At 37.9% G+C, this 26,705-nt stretch overlaps 1 protein-coding gene across 1 annotated transcript in view; it reads left to right on the forward strand.

Annotated features, from left to right (window-relative positions):
• Positions 1-1,417: 1,417 nt before the first annotated feature.
• Positions 1,418-26,705, forward strand: part of LOC114471718 (voltage-dependent T-type calcium channel subunit alpha-1I-like) — a 498,082-nt gene continuing 472,794 nt past the window's right edge. Inside the window, exon 1 of the mRNA XM_028460576.1 lies at positions 1,418-1,916. The gene's annotated coding sequence lies outside the window, so the exon portion shown is untranslated. The remainder of the gene's footprint in view (positions 1,917-26,705) is intronic.

Raw genomic sequence — 26,705 nt, forward strand, 5'->3', positions numbered from 1 at the left:
TCACTTCCTCCCACTGCCTCTACCAATCTACCAGAAGCCACGCATCGCGGAACATAACAAGGTCACATATAAAGGTCGATGAAAGCCAAAATCATATTTACCTGTTTGCTGTTCTGCATTCACTTTGAATGACAGTCTCAAAAACAGCAAATCGAAGCTTATTGGCTGGGAGCACTCGGCAATCGTTTCCATGTGTATAGGGGTTGTCAGGGACCGAGGGTCAAAGTAGGAACACACCAAAGCAATTCAAGTTTACAGCTTTTATTTAGCCAAAAAATAATGTTAACAGAAGGAACAAACTGAACTCCAACTGAACATGACACAACCCAACAGACCTACCAAATGACACAGGGGGAACGTTTAAGCTGGCTGATCAGACCAAACATGAAGGGGGTGACTAGACAGACACATTACAGACATAATTAGATACATAAATTGGTAAGTAAATTAGCTAAATCTAAATAAGCAAATAAGATTTGGCAAGTAAAATACATTGACAAATAATACTAGCAAATTATGTATAAACTGTAAATAATAAACTTAAATTGACATTCCAGATCTAGATCTCCCCTCATGTCCTGCCATGGTTCAGGCCATAGGGGTGGAGCCTGGAAGTTACACCCTGGAGCTGAATGAGTGACAGCTGTCCAGTGTATGGGCGGGGTCAGCCCTCGCAGGGGTCTATAGGGCAAAGTAGGGTCTTATATACAGTAATGTACATGAATGACCACTGGCAGTAGACCATAGTAAGTGACTAGTTAGGTATTTTTTTTTTTGCATTTAAAAGAATCCTACATAAACATAGATTTATCAGAAACTCCAGCTATCAGCTTTAAGCAGGTGCACTAAAAAAAGTAGGGTAAAATATGTGTTTCAAAACAGAAAAATAATCGTGACTAGTCGACTAATCCAAAAAATAATGGATAGATTAGTCAACGACAAAAATAATCTTTAGTTACAGCTCTAAAACATTATGAAACCCTATGTTGTCAAACTGTCTCTCTCTCTCTCTCTCTCTCTCTCTCTCTCTCTCTCTCTCTCTCTCTCTCTCTCCTGCACGCCTCCTGTTAAAATATTCATTAGCTGCACCTCAAAGGCCATTTTCCCTCCCACCTGTATCTGTATCTGTATCTATGTGTCCATGTGATGCTGCTGCTGGTTGATTCTTTTATTGATGACTTTTCACAACCTTCAAACTAAAAACTTGACCCATTCCAAAACAGCAACTAAAGAAGTCTGTTTTAATGACAAGGAAAGGATATTACGCACACCCACGAGCACGCAGAGACTCCTGGAGAGCGGCTGCGCGTCACGGAGGAAAATACACGAACCCATGGTTGGAACCGTGCGCGTCAGTGGAGGAATTCCCTGAGTTGGAGTTAGGAGGAGAAGTCGTGCTGTGCCTGTGAGACTGGAGCAGACTGAAGGTGAGCACGAGCTGTGAGAAGGAGCGCACAGCACCGGAGCGCACGCTCACACCCGCGCGCGCGCACACCGCGGAGCCGGGCACCAGCGTGGATCCACACACTGGACCTGTTTGTTCTCCATAGGTGGAGGTTTGATTCTCAGTCATCTTTCTCTCTGTGATGATGACAACAGTTTTAAACACCACGGACAAAGATGTGGATCTCTGAGGTGTGCTGTGGAATCTGGTCCTGACGCGCGCACTGGTTTCTCCTCAGAGAACATCTTGAGGTGGTCAGAGGGAGTGTTTTAGGACATTTGACACGTGGTTTGAGGAGGAAGATAATTTCGGATATTCAACCTTTTTAATCCAGGACGCAGCAGAAGAATTTATTGGAGTTCAGAGGAACGAGGGGGGATTTTTTCAAAGATTCTTCTGTTTTTTTGCGGATTATTACGAATTTCCATCTGCTGAAAAAACGGAAACATGCACTTCATTGATGTCTGAGAAGGTAAGAGAGGGCACTAGTTGGCCATAGATAGACCTCCTGTTGCTGGTGAAATAGCTACTATAGTTGTTTGGGGATCAGTAGGAACTAAATGAATGATGTTGCGTTTATTTTGTCTTTAGGTCTAAGGGCAGTTTTTCCCCCAAAGATAAAGGAAAATAAACTTCACTCATGGGGTTTTAAACCTATTGTAAGGACATCTATAAAAATCCTGCTGCGTAATTCCATTGCTCAAATGGAAGAATGATGCATTTTGCTATATTTTTCCCACATTGCACTTGTTCAACAGGTCATCTCCTCACTCTCAACTACCTTTTGTTCTCTCTCTGTAGAGATAAAGTGATGCACACCACCAGTTCCTAATAATCTGATCAATGCTCTGACTTTGGATGAAACCAACACACTCCATCCATCAGGCACATTTTCATTCTTCCTCTCCAAAGTTGAGCTAAAAGGCAACAGGGGGCGCTCTCACAGCTGATTTCCTCCTACCTTCCATGGTTTAGATTCCACCCCAGTGTGGTGGTGTAATGGTGCAGGTTAGAACACATGCTGCAGGGCTATGACTAATTTACAGCATGCTGATATTAGTGTTTGAACCGTGATGATGAGCTTAAACAATGTTAGTTCATGTGGAGGTGGAATAAATGATGAGGAAGGAATGAGTGTGTTTGTGTTGCAGAGAGAGAGAAACACCAGATTTACTAGTTGTGTGAATGTCAAGAGAGAAAAAGTGGAAACTCACGTCTCAAAGGATTCATTTTTTTCATTTTTCATCTCATTATATCAGTCGTCATCAGAGGAAAGGTTGTAACTTGTTCATATTTCCATCTTCAGCTGCCAGGGAAGATTATTATTAGTGGCTGCAACTTAAAATAGATGTCAAAACTGCAGTGTGTGTGTGTGTGTGTGTGTGTGTGTGTGTGTGTGTGTGTGTGTTTTATAACCCTCTGTATCCCAGCTGTTGAATGTGACGCAGCATCAGGTTTCCCCATCATTTGGTTTTATTGCATTAAAAGTAGAGCTCTAACTTTATTGAATAAGATACGCTACAATTCAACCATGATTTATTCTATTTTTTTGTTTTATTGCGTAAGATTTACAAGATACGTTCTCCATAAATCAAGATGGAAAAAAAAAAAAAACATGAGCAACTAACTGAAAGATCCAGACAATGTATGTTTTTGACATTTAAAAAGAAAAAAAAAAAAAAAAAAAAAAAAAAAAAAAAAGAAATGTTGCACTAAAATAGTGTCACTGTTCATAGGACACTTTTTCAATTTATTGTCTTTCAGAGATATAAAATAAAAATTGTATTTTTTCACTTAATCTTTTTTTTCATATGTCATAGATTGATTTCTGACCAATATATCGATAATCGCAGTATCGTCATATTGTGAGGAACCCAGAGGTTCCCACTCCTAATATATATATATATATATATATATATATATATAGTGCTGTCAAGAGTTTAAAAAAATGGATGGTTAATTAATTATGCTCTGTTACTAATTGATCAAATTCATCTTTTTTTTAATCTCACCTTGCTGAGAAAAGCCCTCAACTTGAGATATTTTAATTTACATTATTTACATTATTGTGGCAGATGAAAAGATTGATCATTTATATGACAAAGTGCTTTTATAAAGCTTCTCCATCACCCACCACCTTAGCATGGTGGAGGGGTTTGAGTACCCGAATGATCTTATGTTGTTGGGGCCTAATGTCCCCTGTAGGGTCTCCAAAGGCAAACATATGTCACATATGACAAAAAACGTGCCTGGACTGGCACTACTGGGGCCCCACCCTGGAACCAGGCCTAGGATTGATGCTAGAGCGCAAAGGAGCGCCTGGTGGCCGGGTCTCTGCCTACGGGCCCCGGCCGGGCAGAGCCCAAAAGGATGACTCCTGTAGGCTCACCACTAGAGATGTATAGTGATAAGGATTTAAGGATTCCGATGCTTTATCAATTCTTGCTGATCGATCCGTTTTTTTTTTTTTTTTTTTTGATTCTTTTATCGATTCCCAAATAGGCTGAAAAGTAGTACATGAATACAGAAAATAATACAACCTGCTTTATTAAAATAAACATCAGGTTTATTAATTTAAATCTTAATTATTATGTGAAAATAAACAATACTCAAATGAGTAAAATTAGTCCACAGTCATGTAGCTATTGGCTACGTTTTAATGAAGACAACAGTGGAAAAATTCTATACAGTTCAAATTCTATCAAATAATATTATGTAAATAATATTTTTTTTAGATAATGTATTTGAAGGGTTGCAAAAAAATAACTTGAATTTGATAACACACATTTTTGTCGGTCAACACGTGCTAATTTCTTGCCACATATTAATCATGCATATTTAGCCACCGTGTTGGCAGTTAAATGAATCTGTTCCCACACAATTAAAATGTATATTTTCTTCCAGAATAGTCTTTTAGTTGTTTTCGTTATCTTACCAGGGATTTAAAACTTGAGGTTAGCCACAGGTGCAGGAAAGTTAATGGTCTGTAGATGTTTCAGGAGGGGAAGTAGGAAGGTGCTATTGCATAATGTCATTTATTTTTAGGTTGACAAATTGTTATATCGTGATTTTATTTGGTGTCAAAGTCATTCATCATTAATACCCTCTGTAAGAAAATAATTATTTATTTCAAGATTTTTTAAAGCTATAGGGAGCCTTTGCAAAAGAGTCAAAGAGCCACATGAGGCTCCATAGCCGCAGGTTGCAGACCCTGGTGTAGGATAATAAATTCTCATTTTTATCATTGTCACACAACATTAGTCAGTTGTTTAATTTGACCTGCTATGCTAGTGCTAGCACTGGTGCGAGTATAATGTTGTGTTGTGTGGCCAAATGTTTGGACATATTTGTTGTGTTAATGGGTGCACAGATCCCTCTAGCAGGAATTACAGGTGACCATCCCCGAGGTGTCGTCCTTATTTCTGCTCTGCAGCAGCTTGTGTGTGTGACGTCATTGCATATTTAGTGGGGTGCGTTTATTTACAGTGGCAACGCAGCGCGGGAAGAATCATAAAGGGTTTTTGTCAGCGATTCCAAAGAATCGTTTGACTAAGAACCGGTTCCCAAAAGAAACCAGTTAATGATGCGCATCCCTACTCACCACCCACAGGAGGGGTTGTATGAGGCCGGTGTGATGTGGCTCGGGCGGTAGTCCAGGACGGGGGCATTGGTGATCCGATTCCTGGCTACAGAAGCTGAATTTAAGGATGTGGAACGTCACCTTTCTGGTGGGGAAGGACACCAAGCATGTGCCCGAGGTTGAGAAGTTTCAACTTGATATAGTCAGCTTCACCTCGACACACACAGCAGTGGCTCTGGAACCAGTCTGAGAGGCGCCAGGCAGGGGTGACAATACTTCTTGTCTCCCCGACTCAGTGCCTGTATGTTGGAGTGAGAAGAGCCAGATGAGGTGGCTCGGGCACCTAATTATAATACCCCCTGAATGCCTCCTGGGTGAGGCGTTCAGGGCACCTCCCAACAGAAGAAGACCCTGAGGACATAGAATGCTGCCCCCACGACCCGACTACAAATAAGCAGGAGAAGATTGATTGGATTGTTGGATAAATATGAAAGTTAATTTGGTAACACTTTACTTGAAGTTTTAGACATAAGGCTGACATTACGCTGTCATTATCTGTGATTAGCATGAATAATAAATTAAGACACCTTTGGAGCTATGTTGGCATTTTTGGGGTAGGTGGAGGGATCTAGTGGGATTAGAATTAGAGTTATGGTTAGGGTAATGAAGGATTAGTGTTACGGTTACAAATGATACTTATGGCCAACCTTCATGACACCTTATCCATGCTAATAACAGGTCATAATAATGACAGCTTAATGTCAGCCTTTATGTATAAAACTTCAAGTAAAGTATTAGTGTTAATTTCATAGGCTCATCATGAAAGATGTGTAGTAAATAAAATAAATACCAAGTACAATAGAAAAACGGCAGATGTGAAAACAAAGGGTACCTGTAATTAATTTTCATTTCAAGCTCTTTTAAAAGTCATATTAATCAAGAGGATTAGCAAAGTAAAGTTAGTCCAAAATGTTTGTGTGTCTGACTAAAACACTGCAGCTCAGCCAATCAGACAATACTGTGACTTCTACCAGTCACAATCCTGTTAGTGTCACTGTGTCGCTGTCACAAAACTATCCGTACCAGAAACACAATCGGTTCTGCAATATCCCTGATATTATTTTTTTTTACAACTCGACTACTGCGTAAAACTATATTTTCCTCCACCTCGAGTTTAAAAGAAAATGTTTCTTCCCCATTCTTCTTCTCTGCTCTGTTTGAGAGCATGTGTGAGCTTTGTGAATATATTCAGAAATACTGAAGCTTTCCAAATCCATATTTAATGATGAGCATGAATGGGCCTAAAGACGTTCATTTGGTGCTAAAAGGTAGTCATTGTTGCATAAATCAAAACACTTTCAGTGAGTTCCTTTTTCAACACACTTTCCACTCACAGAACACATTGTTCTCATTGGTAGAATTTAATTAACAAGGACCAGATGAGGTTCAGCTATTCTTCTCAAACTGACGGTGAATCTGGCTTGATTTGGACTAAAGAAAGATTATCCACAAAGTAAAACCCTATATTTTTTTATATATATATATGAACGTTAATCTACACAAAACATTGGGGCACTAACCTTATATTTATTATTTGTATAAATGAGATTTTTGCATTTGGGTACATTTAAGAGGCACTTTGTCCGTAGAGTTTCTGATTTTCTGTGGTCATGGATGATTGAATGTCTAGACAAAGACCAAAGACCAAAGACCAGGGTGAGTTATAACAATGACAAACCCTGGTTCACAGCTAAGATCAGAGGGCTGAGGGCAAACAAAGAGGACGCTTTCAAGAGTGGAGACAGAGCCAGGTACAGAGAGTCGAAGTACACGTTTGGAAAGGAGGTGAGAAAAGCCAAACGTTTGTACTCAGAGAAGCTACAACATCAGTTCTCTGCGAATGACTCGGCTTCTGTCTGGAGAGGGCTCAGGCAAATTACAAACTACAAGCCCAGAGCCCCTGCTGCTGCTAACGACCTCTGCCTGGCCAACAGTCTGAATAACTTCTATTGTAGATTTGACAGACAATGGGACAGACCTGACTCCAACCCTCCTCACACCTCTGACCAGCCTCACTCCAACACCTTCACCCCCCACATCAAAGCTACAGTCTCACCACAGCTGCTTACAGAGGCTCTCTCCCCAATCTTCCCCCCCCCCCCCCCCCCCTCCTACAGAGACACCTTTCTCCATCAAAGAGAGAGATGTAAATAGACTTTTCAGGAGACAAAACCCCCGTAAGGCTTGTGGACCGGACTCTGTCTCTCCTTCCACCTTAAAGCACTGTGCTGATCAGCTGTCTCCAGTGTTCACAGACATTTTTAACACCTCACTGGAGACATGCACCGTACCAGCCTGTTTTAAGGCCTCCACCATCGTTCCTGTCCCAAAAAAGCTGAGGATCACAGGACTTAATGACTACAGACCCATCGCTCTGACATCTGTGGTCATGAAGTCCTTTGAACACCTCATGCTCTCCAACATCAAGGACATCAATGACCCCCACCTGGACCCCCTGCAGTTTGCTTATAGATCCAACAGGTCTGTAGACAATGCTGTAAACCTGGCTCTCCACTTCATCCTCCAGCACCTGGACTCCCCAGGCTCCTACGCCAGGATCCTGTTTGTGGACTTCAGCTCTGCTTTCAACACTATAATCCCAGGACAAGCTTTCCCAGCTGAACGTGCCAGACTCCACCTGCAAGTGGATCACAGACTTCCTGTCTGACAGGAAGCAGCACGTGAAGCTGGGAAAAACCATCTCTGCTCCCCGGACCATCAGCACTGGATCTCCTCAGGGCTGTGTTCTTTCTCCTCTGATCTTCTCCCTATACACCAACAGCTGCACCTCCTCTCATCAGTCGGTCAAACTCCTGAAGTTTGCAGACGACACGACCATCATCGGTCTCATCTCTGATGGAGACGAGTCTGACTACAGGTGGGAGACAGACCGGCTGGTGTCCTGGTGCAGCCAGAACAACCTGGAGCTCAACGCTTTAAAGACAGTGGAGATGATAGCAGACTTCAGGAAGAACCCAGTCCCCCTCACCCTGGGAGACTCTACAGTGAGCTCTGTGGAGTACTTCTGCTTCCTGGGGACCATCATCACTCAGGACCTCAAGTGGGAGCTGAACATCAGCTTCCTCATCAAAAAACCTCAGCAGAGGATGTACTTCCTGCGGCAGCTGAAGAAGTTCAGTCTGCCAACAAAGATGATGGTGAACTTCTACAGCTCCATCATCCAGTCCATCCTCTGCTCCTCCATCACCATCTGGTACGCTGCAGCTATGGCCAAGGACAAGGCCAGACTGCAGCGTATCATCCACTCTGCAGAGAAGGTCATCGGCTGCAATCTGCCCTCCCTCCAGGACCTGTACGCCTCCAGGATTCTGAGGCATGCAGGAAAGATTGTGGCCGACCCCTCCCACCCGGTCATAAACTGTTTCAATCTCTCCCTTCTGGAAGAAGGTTTAGGTCCATCAGGACCAGAACCTCCAGACACAAAAATAGCTTCTTTCCCTCTGCCACCATCCACATGAACACACCCCAAGTCACCCACTGAACCCCCCCCCACCCGATCACCACCTCCACCAGCTTGATACCTGCTGCACTGTATATATATATATATTTATATTTATCCTATTTATCCTTTATTCTCTATCTATCCTTTATTTATCCCTCATCCTTCATATTTATCATTATTATTATTATTATTATTATTATTATTATTATTATTATTATTATTATTATTATTATTATTATTATTGTTGCTGGGTTGTTCTTTGTTTTTTTTTATTTATTTTTTTATTTATTTACTTTTTTGTTGTTTGTTTTGTGCACCAACTACCAAGACAAATTCCTTGTACTGTCCTTAAAACTGTACATGGCCATTAAAAACATTTCTGATTCTGATTGTGATTCTGAGACAATGGACAAATACTGTAAGTCCAATTTCACCCATGATTTTTTCAAAATTTCACGTTACGTGTTATGATTTCATTAGTGATCATGTTATCCTGTGATTGAAAATGAACGTAGAGCTTTATCTGAAGTGTGTTTTAAATGTGTTGACTGCTTTCAAATGTGAAAAGGCTCTGCTACAATGTCTGGTTTGGCTGACGGTGTATTAGCTGAACTGGTGATCAGGGATGCACCGAATATTTGGTAACTGAATATATTCGGCCAAATATTGCCTTCGGTTTAGTGAGTTAAAAGCAAGGCCGAATAGTAGCGTGTGAGCAATGACGCAATCAAACAACGTGCAGTGATTTAAAGTCGGAAAAGTGTGTGCGTGTTGCTGCAGAACCAGAGCAGCAGCTCCTCCTTTCCACACACAAACACTGCCAGACTCTCTCCTTTCTCCTTACCGCTCTCTGTCGTCTGTCACCGCGTTAAAGTTTGAAACCGTCCAATTCCACAACCGAGTCCGTTGTTAGCGCTGTGAGCCACGAATCCGTAAACATCCCCATCGTTTCTTCCTTACACTACACCGGGTCTGGCTGCATAGACTGATGTAGCATTAGCACGGAGTGCTAACAGCTGATGTGTGTAAACAATGGGCTTGGCTCCAAGCAGTGACTCCCAATACGATCAGCAGCAGAAAAAGTAGCGCAGTTTGGACGTCCAGTAGTGCTGTTTGTATTTATATATATGGCAATAAAGTATAATATATATTCTATATTAAATAGCAGTGTTGTTTTAGCTGTTAGATAGTTGAAGAGGGAGGAGTTCACATTCTAGGAGGCATGTTAGGTGACGTCACCTGCCAACGTGGGCAAAATCAAACTGGTCCGTTTGAAGCAGCTTTTTTTGGAATGCCTGTTTTGTTTTATTTGAAAAACTTTGTGTTGCTTTCTTTGAAAAGCAAAGGCTACTGGAATATTGAAAAAAAACTGTCAGAATATTCAAAAAACATTTACTTTCTTTAAAAAAACATGTCTACAAATGTATTCTAGGCTATTTATGCACTATTAAAAAAATTGTGAAAAACTTAACCGCATTAAATATTTGGTATTCGGCCAAGCGTTTATATTTTATTCGGCTTCGGCCACAAATTTTTATTTAAGTGCGTCCCTAGTGATCAGATTCCCTGGTGACCACGACAAAAGCATCTACAATCACATGCAAAATGTGATTCTCTGGTTGGAAACCTGTAATTAAAGGTTTTACATATAATGTTTTGGGACCATATCACATGTTTGGCGAATGCCACTTCTGCAACATAAACTCACCTGATTTCAGCATAACCATCCCATCTTCTGAAGCATGCACATTTATTAACCCTCATCTAAAGTCATCTAAAGCAGTAGTTCTTAACTTTTGCAGCCCGCTTCCCTCAAAATAAAAGTTCAAGAGACCAAAGAGTTTATTATTTATTTGGGCCATAGTATGTAGTTTTCTTAAAGTTGTAAATCCTTGTTTTAATCAGAAATAAAATGGGTTAAAAGTGACCAAAATTGGTAGAAATATTGGTGAAATGGGATTTTAAAAACCACAGAAATTGTTTAAAAGTTGCAAAGTAGAGTGGCCAGAAAGAAACAATAAAGTTTAAAGTGTCAATATTAGCTTAAAAGTGAGGGACAGGGATGGGCGAAATGTAATTTAAAAAGTAAGAATAATTAGTAGCAAATAATGGGCATGATAAATAGTGAATGTGGTTCAATGAAAATATGATGAAAATAGGTTAAAAGTGACAATAATGGGTCGACAAATGAGACATTAGGTAGGAAAAGTGGTGAAAAGGGGATATAAGTGCTGAAAAAGTAGAAAAAATGTGCAGAAGAAGCATTGAAATTTGATGGAGAAATGACAGAAATGAGAGTAATGTAGCAAAAATGCATTAAAAAGAGCACAAATATTGCAAGTTTGGTGCAGTTGCAAAAAAAAGAGTAAAAAATAAACAAAATTTGGCTCAAATTGTTCAAAAAATATTCTCAGTTTCTTGAAGGAAACTGGCAGTGTCTCGCAGCCCCAAATGGGGTCCTCACCCCAATGTTGAGAACCCCTGATTTAAACAAGGAAATGTGATGAAAGGAAAAGTGTAATGTGGAAATGCATTAACCCTGAAATGAAGTTTGGGAAATTTTTAAACCGAAAATGGAACAAATGGAATGACTGTTGAAGAAATAAGTCATATTTAACACTGATGTGACACACATGGAGCAGAGATCTGCTTTCCATCTGCGGTCCTTTAAACTAGATGATCTGGGGGTGACTGAGTGATTTTTCTGCTGAGGGCAACACCAAACCTGTCAACACAAATTCCATACGTACCTTTTGTTGCTTGGCTTCCATAAATGCATTTTTAGCACTTTTATGGCTTTTGAAAACGAAATCTCATTTTCATCACATCCTGAAGCTTTTTCTCTATGTGCAAGTGGAGGAAATATAATTCACTCTTTAAACTTGGGATGTTTTGTTGCCAGGGATACGTTAAATTACACTTTGCGGATGATCTGGCTCCTGTAATTGTCGTCATTCACACTATTGCCTGGTTACAGCTTTTCTACGTCTAAACAAAAGGAATAATATGGTGTTAGTGCAGCCTTTGCTTTGGCTGGGTTTTATTAAACAAGCTGATGAAGTCTGTTGAAGAGTTTCAGAGACGTGGTGAATGTCTCAGGTGGAGGAAAAAGAAACATGGGGGGGATTGAGGTGAGAGAGACCCCCATACTACACACACAACACACACACATAGATGTAAAATGTGTTTTACAATGTTAACCATGGAATAGAAACATGCAGTAACAGATCACACACCTTCTCAAGGTCACCCGACCTCCTGCCTAATCCTTTCATCCACTGTCAATCTGGTCGGACACCGTTCCTCTGGACAGGAGGATGGTGTCGAGGGGAGGGGGGACGAGAGCCCCGGGCCAGCGCCTGGAGCCAATCACAGCTTTTGGTTCGTGGGGCGTGTGAGCCTCACAAAGCAGAGCTGGATATTGGATTGATTGAAGGGGGGAGGGAGGGGGAGGCTGCACCATTTATCTGAACATATTTGCTCTCCCATGTCTTTCTAACCCGCCCTTTATCTTCTTTATCTGGCGTACCTGCTTTTTAAATTACTGAGTTATTTTTCTGTTTCCTGTAACTGGTAATTTCAGTATTGATCATTTTCAAAAAGCTGTTTGTGTACAACGTATATCAGGGATCTCGCCAGCACTGTTGAGTTGGGCTGCCCGATTATGGCCACAGTGATAATCAAGATTATTTGGATTTCAATTTTATCTAACATTATTCATCATGTTAGGAAATAAAAAAAAACTTTATTTTTATTTAACTACTTTTTAACAAGCAAAATATAAAAAGTTTAGAGTGCAAAAGAAAAGCTTTAAACAAGAATAATGATGAATACTGTAAAATAGGGATGTAACGATTCACTCAACTCCCGATACGATTCGATTCACGATACTGGGTTCACGATAACGATTCTCTCACAATTTGTTTTACAAAATGGGACTACAGACAAATGATGACTGAAAAATATTCCTTTTTTTTTCGGAAAAAAAACTAAAAATACTGTACTATTTTCCTTTTATTTTTCATTGACAAAAGAATTCTGGTTCTATAGTAAACAATGCAAAACTGCATAATAGTTCTTTTTCTTTTTAAAAATGCTACTGAAAATGTATTTTGTGCCTTAACAATTAGACTTAAAAAAAACAAAAAAAAAACAGTCATTGCTCTGTATTTACATCAGATATTTGTTTGGAGCAGCAGAGGGGGCTGGTAATCCAGTGGTCGATTGGCAAGCAGATATTCTTACAGTGAAGAAGAGATGCTATGCTAGCAGACAGAGCTAATAGAAAAACGTGACTTTTACAGATATTCACGTAATATTACAGATATTCTTTCGGTGGTAAAGAGGTAAGGAATCATTTATGAACATGTTTAAGAGTAGAAGGCAGCCAGAAAGAGAGTAGTAGCAGATTCCGCCCGCTGCCTACACTTCTGGACAAGAGAAGGATAAATAGATAGCGCTCTTGATATAAACCGTGATACCTATGAATCGATTTTCAACTGCCTTAGGATTAATCTTTATAATCCTACTATAAAATGTATTAAAAAATGTTAAATTTACTGTGGGCTATAAATAATTATAAATACACTGTTACAGAGTGAAACTCTTTGAAAACTATTACAGCATGTAAAGAACAGTTAAGAACATTAGGCTTAAAGGATTTAAGAAAAAAATAAATGTTCATTTTAAGTTTTTTTTAATGCCAATGGGTGATGAAGTGCTGTAAATCAAAGAGAATGAGTCTACATATTTCTACCTATTGCCATGAAAATATTGTTATACATTTTCTACTGCTGTTACGGGTCAAATTTCCCCGTGCAGTTCTGCGGACGTGAAGTCAAATGACGCCGTTGCGCGTTTTCAACGGCTTGTAGAGACGACCCACTACCGGAAATAAAAAAGAATGAGAAGAAGACATGCACAGCAGACTAAACGCAGAGGCATGTGCACAGGTCTTGCAGTAAACAGTCACATGAACGGTGAGTAAATAATGTCACAGTATCAGTGTCACACATAGGCAAAGCGGGCAGCAGTCTTTCTGACATCACTCCTCTGACTTTTTCAAACCGTAGATGCAGACACACAAACGAACCAGCACCTCCGCCTGTCAGTCATGGACCAATAATGGCTCCTAATCACTGATCCGCCGTCGGTGCACCACCCGCACAGCACATGCACACATGGAGACACGCTGCGACAAACAGGCAGACGCACACAGACCAAAAACAGACGTGCTCAGACAGCGGTGTTGACAGATGGGGAAACACACACTCACACAAAGATCGGGATCCACACACACCACAGTGATCATGGCATCCACATCAGATCACCTGTCACTCAGACACCTAAACTTAAAGAAAAAGACAGACAGACTGACCGAGAAAACACGGATGGAGGCAAAATGACAATCAGCTGCGTTTCTGTAAAGTTCACGTGCTCGCTCCTGAGCCTTGGCTGATGACTGCAGTTACACTAACGACCGTGGTGTCACTATGGAGTCTGATTTACAGTATACATCCTGTCCTATGCTCCTTTAAGCCAGAAACAGCAGCTTGTCAACATTTTCTGTCTTTAGTGTCCACTCGATTAATTAATGAATGAATTAATTAATACAAACTAATTAGGTACTTATGTCAATCCACTCATGGGCTCGAGTCGACACGTGCAACACGAACTTCCTCCCAATCAAAAAAAAACCCCTAAAACTCTCCAGTTTTCTCGACTTCCGCACTTTTACGTTAACATAGTACTATCACGTCAACTTGTTGCTGTCACACAGGGTGTGAATGCCGACACTCATGGGGCAACAAGCGTGCGCGCAGCTGACGTGACCTACACGTGTGTCCGATACGTCTGGTTCAGGAATAATATCCATTTTTTGTGAGAAAAAACAAGGAGGGAGAGAGATAGACTGAGATCTAGATGATGGATCCACGTTTTTTTTCCACCTGGCTTCATCCCAGCCCACAGTTGAAGCAGAGAGGGGCGGGGCTTATGGTTAACAGACCAGGCTGAGCCCAGAGCATGTCAAAATGTTGCTTTTTCAGAATAAACACCAGTAAAAAGCAGCGCTGCAGGTTGGTCACTCCACATCACTCGCTCTCATCAGTCTCGTCTAGGAAGTAGAGGAACCCGAAGCTGCAGAGCCACTGAAGCGTTGCTCGCTTGTTATTAAGGTAGCTTAATGAAGATTTAATCATGTGTTCGCCCCCTGGTGGTTGGCTGACTACTGGGGCAGAGAAAGAACCTGGTTAGATATGCAGCAGAGCCACATTTTAAATGCAAAAATCGCCAATGATCATGTTAATTTAATCGTGGAGGACAAAATCATGATCACGATTAAAATTTGATCAATTGTGCAGCCTTACTGTTGAGCATAGGGGCCCCCTACAGCGTAATTTGTGATGTCGGGGCTTTTTCGTTTTTGTTTTTGTTTTTTTAATCGGTACTCTCTAACTACATTCATCATGAAAAAAAAAAAAAACTTTAGCTTTACTTCACATTTCAAAATTTACTGGGGGGATGCTCCTGGACACCCCTACAACACCTATGCGCCACTCGATCCCCCTACGCTGTGAAAAATTCCTGGTCAGAACACACAGAGTATACGTTAGGAAGGAGGTTGTAACTGGGGTGGAAAATCCATATAAAGTGGAGCAAAAACGTATTAAGTCAGCCACCAATTGTGCAAGTACTCTCACTTAAAAAGATTAGAGAGGCCTGTAATTTTCATCATAGGTATACCTCAACTATGACAGAAAATGAGAAAAAAAATCCAGAAAATCACATTGTTGGATTTTTAATGAATTAATCGGTAAAATTAGTATTTATTAACCTACAAACAAGCAAGATTTCTGGCTCTCACAGACCTGTAACTTCTTCTTTAAGAGGCTCCTCTGTCCTCCACTCGTCACTTGTATTAATGGCACCTGTTTGAACTGGTTATCAGTATAAAAGACACCTGTCCACAACCTCAAACAGTCACACTCCAAACTCCACTATGGCCACGACCAAAGAGCTGTCAAAGGACACCAGAAACAAAATTGTAGACCTGCACCAGGCTGGGAAGACTGAATCTGCAATAGGTAAGCAGCTTGGTGTGACAAAATCAACTGTGGGAGCAATTATTAGAAAAAGGAAGACATACAAAACCACCGATAATTTTTTGGTAAAAACTGAACTTGTCGTGTTTGGAGGAGAAGGAATGCTGAGTTGCATCCAAAGAATATCATACCTACTGTAAAGCATGGGGGTAGTAACATCATGCTTTTGAGCTGTTTCTCTGCAAAGGGACCTGGACGACTGATTTGTGTATAGGAAAGAATAAATGGGGCCTATTGTGAAAACCTCCTTCCATCAGCAAAGGGCATTGAAGATGAAACGTGGCTGGGTCCCAAACACATCGCCCGGGCAACGAACGAGTGGCTTTGTAAGAAGCATTTCAAGATCCTGGAGTGGCCTAGCCAGTCTCCAGATTTCAACCCCATATAAAATCTTTGGAGGGAGTTGAAAGTCTGTGTTGCCCAGCGACAGCCCCAAAACAGGAATGGGCCAAAATACCAGCAACAGTGTGTGAGAACCTTGTGAAGACTTACAGAAAAAGTTTGACCTCTGTCATTGCCAACAAAGGGTACATTACAAAGTATTGAGATTAACTTTTGTTATTGACCAAATACTTATTTTTCACCATAATTTGCAAATAAATTCATTAAAAATCCTACAATGTGATTTTCTGGATTTTTTTTTTCTCATTTTGTCTCTCATAGTTGAGGTATACCTATGATGAAACATACAGGCCTCTCTAATCTTTTTAAGTGGGAGAACTTGCACAATTGGTGACTAAATACTTTTTTGCCCCACTCTACCAACTTACTCATGTCGTATGCTTTTTTACCTGGTGGTAGAGCAGAGATGGGTTACAAAATGTAATTGTTTCATATGATGTTCACATTATCAACATTCACGTCAGCATTCAGAATAATGTCCAATCTGATTATTAATACAAGAAAAATAAATGGTGTGTGTTTTTTATTTTATTTATTTATTTATTTTCTATATTGTTTTTTGTGTTTCTCTTAATTTTGTAGTCATCTTGTGTGTTTTGTAGTACTTTTGTGTATTTTTAGTCTTTTTTGTGCAACTTTTAGTTAATTATACATATTTATGTTATGTTTTTGTTATCTACAACAACGTTTCTCAAATGGGGGTACGTGCACCCCTAGGGGTATGCGATGGCACTACAGGGGGTACTTGAGAGAGAGAGGAAAATTAACAAATGAAAGCCTTAAGATATGGGGTTTTATAATGTTTATTATTTTTTTAATGATTTCATAATTTTATTTTATTTTAACACTTAAACATAACATGAAAGAAGGGTCATGTGCAAGCGTCATTATGAGGGTATCAATACATTTCATTAACACAGACAAAGAAAGAAATATAATGAAATAAAACAATAATAAATAAAATAAAGAAATAATTATAAAAAATAAATATAATAATCATAATCATAATAGCTTTGAGATGCCTTATATATAAAGAATTTTCACAGCATAAATCCAACCATAAAAATCAATTCACACTCGTAAGATATTTACTTGAGCTGGTAATACAATTAATTGCAGTTATAATAAATAAGGTGAAGATTTACTGTAATCTTTGATTCTATTCAACAACCTGTAGGATAGTCTTTTTAATGCTGTGAGTTCACATAGTGTTATTTTTTAGTTAAAATCATACTAAATATTACCAGCAACTCATAAAACGACAACAAAAACTCACAACATAAGAGAAAAATACACTGAATAATAAAAACACACAAGATCACTACAAAATACAGAAAAACAACAGCGAAACATACAAAACGACACAAGAAACAACCAAACGGCACCAAAAACACACGTACTGAGAATAATTTAAATAATAACAACACAAAAATGACAGCAAAAACACACAAAATATGAGAATCATATACTAAATAATAAAAAGAACAGACAAACAACAAAACACACAAAACAATGATAGAAATGATTTTGATTAGAACATGAACTGAAAATACATGAGTCAGTCTTGGTCCCACATCACAGAGAGTTACAGGAATTGATAAAAACTATAGAAATAAATCTATTTAGGAAGCACTAAATACGGTTTCATTCACTTTTTTACAAAAAGAGATTTTTTAAAATGTGTGTTAACCCTCATTCATTCCATCATTAGGCTCTATAGTTGTTTTTTCCACAGTGTTTTCACCAAAATGTGGTATTCTGACAATGGGGGGTGCTTGCATTCAAAGGTTAGAGAAAGGGGGTACTTGAGCCAAAAACTTTTGAGAACCACTGATCGACAACATCCCAGTCAATACTGTAAAATGAAATAAAACATGTCAATAATCATTTAGCTGAGTTCCACAGACTAAAGCCAAGCCGTCCTTTTCTTCTACATCCTTTAAAACAGTTTATTTAGGGTTTTTTTTTTTTTTTTTTTTTTGCCACAAGTGGATAATAAAGTCATTATCTTGCTTTCCAAAGACGGTTTGAATCTCTTCAATGGTTGAAGGTAAAAACAGACAACCCTCTATGGAGCTGATTTAGTAGCACATGGAACACTGTCATCCCATGGTTCTCTACGTCTAAACATATTCAATCATTTCCTAGAGAAACACAGTGGAGGGCCATCAGGAGAGTGATGGAGATGGAAATAAACACATGCACTCAGGTGGGGGATTTGATTCACTCTGTGATCAGGAAGGTCAGAGAAGTTGCTAGAAACAAAGCACATTGTGGTTATGGATGTTTAGATTTTGTAGAAATCTATTCTATATTGAACAGCATCGGCTGATTTCTGAACCAACAAAAAAATGCATGAGTGTGAAATGAAGACTTGCTGCACATATTGGAAAAGTTTGAAAAGAGATGAATTTCATAATGTAGTAGTCATATTTTATTCACATGCTTTACAGTATTTGACTCAAACCTGGCATTGTGAATGACAGCCCTGCTCCAAGCACAACCTCTGGAAGTCTCTGAGGAGAGGTTTTTATTCACAAACGTCTGCCAGGATTTGATGGCGCTCCTACACCCAAATCTCACACCTGGAAATATACATTTTTTAACATCTCAATCCACAAAATTTTCATCTATTGGCACCATTTCCTGTTCTTTTCTTGTGTTCTTGTTTAATGAAACTTTTCAAATGTTCATTGGTTGAAATATGCATTGAGCTTATGACCTAGAGCAGGGTTTTTCAACCTTGGGGTCGTGACCTCATGCTAGGTCGCCTGTAATTTAAATGGGCTTGCCTGAAATATCTAGTAATTAGTAATAAAAAATAAATACATATATATATATATAAATATTGCTCATTTTATCACCTCTAGCTCAGACATGGGCAACAGGAGGCTCAGGGGCCCCATGCGGCCCACAGTCTAATTTTGTGTGGCACCCAAAATAAAACAAAATAATTAAAACAAACACACAAAAATAAAAGAGAAATTTACAAAATGACAACAAAAAAGCACTTAAAAAACATAAAATGACAGAAAAATGCACAAACGACAATAAACATACACTAAAGTAATACAAAATAAATCTAAATCTAAAATGTGAACATAAACGCACAAAATTACCCAAAAGTTGCACAAGACGATTAAAAATACACAAAAATAACAGAGAAATGTATGAATTGACAACAAAAATACACAAAATTATTTAAAGAAGCATACAAAATTAAGGAAAAAAAGCACAAAAAGACAACAAAAATAACAGAAAAATATATAAAATATGAACAGAAATGCACAAAATTTACTGAAAGTTGCATGAGACGACTAGAAAATATACAAAAATAACAAATGTATGAATTGACAACAAAAAACTGAACAATAACATTAATAAGATATTATAGAATCCTGTTTTAATACAATATAACTATTATGTTTTCTTTTCTAAACAGACCTTGAGTTTATGGAATCAGATTAGGGCCAATTTTGATGGAGAAAATCATTTTGGGCAAATGAAGAATAAAGTCTAAATGTAAAGATTAAATTTAATATTTTGAGAATAAAGTTAAAATATAATATCTAAATTACAGTTGAAAAAACAAGATTAAAGTGGAAATTTCAAAAATAAACTCAAAATACAATATCGAGATGAAAGTCAAAGGTTTGCTAATAAATTAAAATCTACAGAATTGAACTTCAGTGATAGATATAGTTGTGTGTCATCTGCGTAGCTCTGATAACTAACCCTACAGTTCTGTAGAATTTGTCCTAAAGGAAGCATATAAAGGCTAAACAGAAGGGGTCCAAGAACAGAGCCCTGAGGAACCCCACAGGACATTGGTAATCTGTAAGATTCAAAGTTTCCAATGCTTACAAAATAACTTTGCTCCTCCAAGAAGGACTTAAACCATTGCATTACTTTTCCATTTAGTCCAACTAGAGTTGTCAAAAGACTTGATACTGAATAAAGAATTTTTACATTTACAAACAGTATCAACAGCTTTTTCACTTCCAATATGATCCGATCTCAGCACGACTCGTTAATACTTTTCTGACTTATTTTGTAATGTAGAATGTTAGAAAAGACTTAATAAGTGATTTTACTCAAACAGAGAACAATAGTCAGCAACAATAGGTACGAGAAAATCTGACTTATTTATCAATAACCAATACGTTACAGACATTTAAACTTTAAATATAGGAATACTCTACCATTTAATAAAATAAATGAAAAAAATAATTTAGACCCTAAAAAAATATTTTTATCTAATAAAAAACAATGTATATCATCTTGGAGATTTTAGATTCAGGTCAATATCGTCCTACACTTGTTTTTTTTTGTTTTTTTCCCCCTTTGAAATCACACCGATATCTGATATCAATATCAGATCATTATTATTATTACTTTTTTCTTTGAAAAAACCACATTTTTTTTACCGATGTTAAAATAGAAGAAATCCTTGTATTTTAAATGTTTTTAAAAAATTCAGAACAATATCTGAGAAAAAAAAAAAAAAAAAACCTACTTAAGTACAGTAAGGATGTATTTGTAATTGTCACCTCTGATAGCCAGAAATCTAAGCGTAGTTGTAATTTCACAAGTTTCTCCCAAAACATTTTATTCAGATATTATTTAATAACTTTGTGATGTCATTTATTTATATAACACTTAGCTCTAAAAAATGTCTAAAAGACTTTGACTTCATCTGAAAAATGATTGACCACACTATGCTACATATGCTAACAGTTTATTAATGTAAGCTCTATTACACACTTCTGTTGACATTGGGTAGTTTTTATTACATCCTGGTCAGAGGTGCTGTGTGTGTGTGTGTGTGTGTGTGTGTGTGTGTGTGTGTGTGTGTGTGTGTGTGTGTGTGTGTGTGTGTGTGTGTGTGTGTGTGTGTGTGTGTGTGTGTGTGTGTGTGCGTGCGTGTGTGTGTGTGTGTAATGACTCTACTTTATATGTCACACTCTAGTCTGAGCTCATTGTTCCAACAAACAAATGTTAATCACTGCTTCACTTACTGGAATCAGAGGCACCGTGTCCTCATAACTCAGGGCCTCTGACCTCGACTACACACACACACACACACACACACACACACACACACACGAGGAGAGCAAACAACAAGCAGACAATAGAACATTAGTCACTGAGTGTATTTCAGCATCTGGCTTGTTTTTCATTTTTACATTTGAAGTACAAGATTTATGAAGACACAAACACTGAAAACATCCCAGATCTAGAACGTCACTGCAGAAATATATCTGAGTATATATCGTATAAAATGATATCAATCACTTCCAACAGAGGAAGTTAGAAGCATCTCTTTCCCAACATGGAAGAATTCCTCAAAGGACTAAATCTACTATTTTACCTCTCTGCAACTGTCTATCATCCACTCTGTTTGATAAACAACTCTTCTCTTTATGAATAAATACCCAATAAGTAAATATTTCACAAACTAACAATAATGTTGTCCAATAAAAGACAGAACTTATCATACAAAGAGTGGAGGGGGACGCAACAGTTGTGAACTACAGCTTTCAAGTAGGAATGTGCGATATTTTATCGTTTATGATTTATCGTCAAAAACACTCTCACCGGTAAGAATTTGTCATCCCACTACAAAAACAATAAATTCCCATGTCGGAAATTAGTGAGGGCCATTTTTCCCTCAATTTAGCCAAGAATGACCCCAAAAAACTGTGTTCCACAGGCCAAAACTGCCCCTGTTTGTCAACTTTTATTCTCTGAAGCAGAACGTTGTTTACGGAAGCTCTGACGTGCACCGCCACCGCCCCCTTCACACACCGCCATCTGTGTGTGTGAGGTGTTCGTCTCAGCTACCTGAAGCTGACGTGCTGCGATACATCATGTACCGCTACTTGGTTAAAACCAGAGAACCATCAAACTAAGGGAACCTATTCAAGTTCCTCCATCAGATCCACCCAAAGACGGGGACAGAGATGAACCTGTAGCAACGATTATGAACTGGAAACTCAACTAAAGCTAACTATGCTAAGCTAACACACCGACACACAGACTGGGCTAAGAGCTAATGCTAACCACTCCATATAAGGAACAAACCAAATAAAAAGAACATGTCTTACTGTCATAAAGCCACAGAGAGCCATCGATTTGTTTATGGTCAGATTTAACACTTGTATGTAAGGATAAAACCTAAACATGTCACACGCTGTGTGAAATAAATCTTAGCATAATATTAAAGTCACTATTCATTCGTCCCAACTTGTGAAACTCAATATTTTTTAATTATATTTCACGTGTTCACAGACAAAGCTGGTCCCATTAGACTAATGAAACTATTGAGATTATTACACATAAATATACTGAATGATTAAATCATCAGTTTGATCTGGTTTAATTATAGGAAATAAGTTATTTATCAATCATAACTTTATGTAACTCATTATCAGATAAATAAACAAGATTCAGCAACAGTAAAAACACTGATGGAGTTATTTTTGCTTTTCATGTGCTTTTTTTTTAGAAAATAATTTAATTTCAAATGAGGAAATAAATAATTACATACAATAACACTAATAGAGTGACCCACATGCATAAATACTGTATATTCTATAAAATATCAGCTCATGAAGTCTTTGAGTCAGCAGGTATTGTAGTCTTTTTAAATGTGTCTAACGTTGATGTATTCACATTTATTTGTGTTTGTAAAGAACCTGTTTACATTAAGTTATGATTTTTTTAATTTATTTTTATTATCTATAGTTTTTATTTATCGTGATTTTTATCGTTATCGTGATAAATACCAGAAATTATCGGGATAATTATTTTTGTCAATTTCACCCATCTCTACTTTCAAGCACTGAATGTTCTGTTTGTACTGAGTATCATCATCATCATCATCATCATCATCATCATCATCATCATCATCTTTCTGGTGCTCTCTGCTAATAGCATGTGTGTCAAAACATGGATGACTGGATTTTTTTCAATAGTAATAGTCTGCTTTTTTGCACGTATTACTAAATTGCTATATTATAGTTAGGTCCAGTATTACTATTATTTATTTTTTAATAATAACAAAATCCAACCAAAGTTATTGTCATTGTCACTCGCACTCTGGTTCTTTCCCCAGAACTCTTTCTTCTCTCCATATGCCATGCGCTAAAGCTCAGTCCACCTTTTTCTTCTGGTGCACATTGTGTATTGTGAGAGCTCATGCACATACAGTAGCCCCGCCCCCACAGCGCTGCACACTTCCACAGGTCGCAATAAATCATAAGGTTTTGATCAGTTTATGGCGCATTTTTAAATGACTGTACCACAAGATCTCCTGGTAATCCACGAAAAGAAAATAAGATGGTGTCAAATTACACAAATTAAATGATGCATTAAGGCTAGTTTAAGATGATCTATTCATAATAATAACAGGCCAATGGGAAGAATACATGCAGAGACCTTAATATGGATGAAAATTTAACAAATACTTGATCCCAAATGTTTGTTAAAGCTAGCTGAGCCCCCTCTAGCATGGAGTGCTGTTATTCAGCCTTTATAATGTTTGTCATGGAGTGATTGTGTCCACCCACCCATCCCCGCCCCTCCCATCTATATTTAGATCCGTGTCTCCTTCGTTTATGGAGGCAGAGCTCCCAGTGCACACACATCCTGATGATGAGTTGACATCCACTGAGCACTTCCTCAACTCCCAAAGTGCTGTGAGCTGTTCTCGCTCCTTTGGAGACAAAAGCCAGAGATGACAGAGCAGCGCATTCGTTCAGTATGGAATAAGGTAACAGGTCGAAAAAGCATTTTCTGCTTTGGATTCACAGTGGTTTGCTTTTCTATAGGTAAAGCATTCATAACACACAAAGAGTAGAGCACAGATGAGCAACTTTTATCACAGCAGGGGCATATGCAGAGTTTGTGGTCAAAGGTTTTTTATTACAGTTTGACCAAATTCATTTGAAAAAATACAATTATTAATATAATATACATAATATACAAATATTTTAAGAGCCATAAAACAGTTTGTATTACTGTTAGTTTTGTGTCATAGATGTTCGTTCTACCTCAGGTGTGTAGTGGAATTTTTAAGTGAAATGGTCCCACCCAAACTTTTGAGACTTTAGGTTGGTTCTTCTTCTGTTAAGCAATTCTTCTTCTCAATGTAAATGGTGAAGTCAAACTGCACCCAGCAGTTCATGTTTTATAATGCAGCAAAAATGAAGCAGAAAGTGGCCGTCGGCCTGATTTTATTGTGAATTTACAATAATAAATGACGCATCAACGCAAATTTGTGTAGTCAACATTATCAATTATGTTACTAATCGTTTTTGCATTATTTTATGTCTGACACACTGTGAATGTTGTGAATCTCGAGATGGTCTTTATATTTAATTCTATTATTTCTTTTGCCCCCCCTGGCAACAATCTCAAACTCCGCCTATGAGTGGGGGCCACAAACATGTGATAGTCCTGATCTGAGGGCCACACAATGACAATTCATGTCAGCACTTAGATTATGGATTATACTTTATTAATTCCCGAGGGGAAATTCAGTTTCAGTTACATCCCGACCAAGACACATGATGGACAGGTACAGGAGTACTGGGGAGCAGCCAGCAAGAGCAGCGCTCCGAATTGAATAGATCAGCGGTGTTAAACTTACTTTTGTTCAGGGCCAAAATACGGAGCCGATTGATCTCAAGTGGGCCACAGATTTTATGTGGGAAAACGAGTAATTTCAACATTATTGTGCACTAGTTTGCACTTTTACTTTTGCGTAAAATACAAAATATAGATAAAAACCGACCATATCCAAGCAATAAGTGACAGATATCAGCCCCAACAGGGTTTTCACTTTTAATTTCCTTGATTTTGTGACAATTTTCTATTTATTTAGGGAAACTGTATGTAATAATTTGAGGAAAATGTAAGGATTTTGTCAGAATTTTAAGTTTTTTCAACAGTTTAACATTATAAATATATTGTTAATTTTAGTTCTCATTTTTTGTATTTTTGATGTTTTGTATATTTTTCTCTCAGTTTTTGGAGGTATTGTGATTGTTTTAGCGGTTTTTTTTGTTGTCATTTTGGATTTTTTTCTGTAATTTTGTATGTTTTTAAGTCATTCTGAGTATTTTTTGGGGTCATTTTGTGCATTTACTCTGGAGGCCTCCAGTTGACCTTGTTTGTTCAAGTTTGTCAAAGCTAATAAGTCAAGTACTATATAGCCCAGAAATAACGACATAAAATCTATTTTAATGGGATTTAAGGCCAAATGTAAAGTGTACTGTAGATTTTCCAAAAAAGGAGAACATTTGCAAGATTGATTGTAAAATAACCTTCACAGGATTTTATTATCTTACTTCTCTTAAACAAAGCGTTGTAAATGTGAGCAAAGGTGAATATAACAGTTATATGAAAGTGATGAATGGAAGAGGAGATGTTAGGAAACGTGTGGTTGTGTCGTTCATTAATCAGGCTCATGTGTTAAAAGTGAGCATGTGTGTGTGAGCCTCTGGGGTTTCCTTTGGCTAATTGATAGAAAAATACCCAAGCAGGCAGATTATGGGATAAATGAGGTTGTAGAGCTTTGGAGATCTCTATAGTGGCCATATTTCTTCATCCATGCCTCTGGGGAACACTTATCTTCTGCTTTCTGCTCCAAGTTCTACATCTGCCGTTTAAGAATCAGATAGAAGAAAACAAATTAGGCTTATGGCCTCATTTATTACGCTTGTCTCTTGCAGTTGAGTCAGTAAATTATAAAACGGGACCACATTAGTTTCTATCATTACATAGAGACAATACACGAAAAATATAGTTCTCACAAAATGCCATTTTTGCCACTAGTTTCTCTATTAATAATAACTGGTTACTAGAGATGTAACGATTAATCGTAAGGCAGTTAAAAATCGATTCATAGGTATCACGATTCACATCGATACTGTGAAAATTGAATCGCAGTACTTTTTTTTAACCAGAAGTGGAATCTGCTAATACTTTATTTCTGGCCGCACTTCTACTTTTCAACATGTTCATAAATGACTCCTTACCCCTTTAGCACCAAAAAATATCTGTAATATTACGTGAATATCTGTAAAAGTCACGTGTTTCTATTAGCTCTGTCTGCTAGCATAGCATCTCTTCTTCACTGCAAGATATCTGCATGCCAACCAACCACTGGGTTACCAGCGCACTCTGCTGGTTCAAACAAATATCTGATGTAAATACAGTGAAATGACTTTTTTTTTAAGTCCAATTGTTAAGGCGCAAAATACATTTTCAGTTGCACTTTTAAAAAGAACTATTATGCAGTTTTTCATTATTTACTATAGAACCAGAATTTAAATTAATAGGCTTCTTCTTCATTTTTATTATTCCTTTATTTATTTCATTCAAGATTTATTTTTAGTTAAATTCCATTGTTTGAATAGTTTATCAAGGAATTCTTTTGACAATGAAAAATAAAAGGAAAACAGTATAGTTTTTATAGTTTTTTTTCCCCAAAAAAATAAAGGAATGTTTTTCAGTCATCATTTTTCTACAGTCCCATTTTGTAAAATAAATCGTGAGAGAAGCGTATCATGAACCCAGTATCGTGTATCGGGATATATTTTGTTAAGCGCATTGAGATGACTTTATTGTATTTTTTTCTATATGAAT

The sequence above is a fragment of the Gouania willdenowi genome, chromosome 1, assembly GCF_900634775.1.
Source record: "Gouania willdenowi chromosome 1, fGouWil2.1, whole genome shotgun sequence".
Taxonomy (NCBI): domain Eukaryota; kingdom Metazoa; phylum Chordata; class Actinopteri; order Blenniiformes; family Gobiesocidae; genus Gouania; species Gouania willdenowi.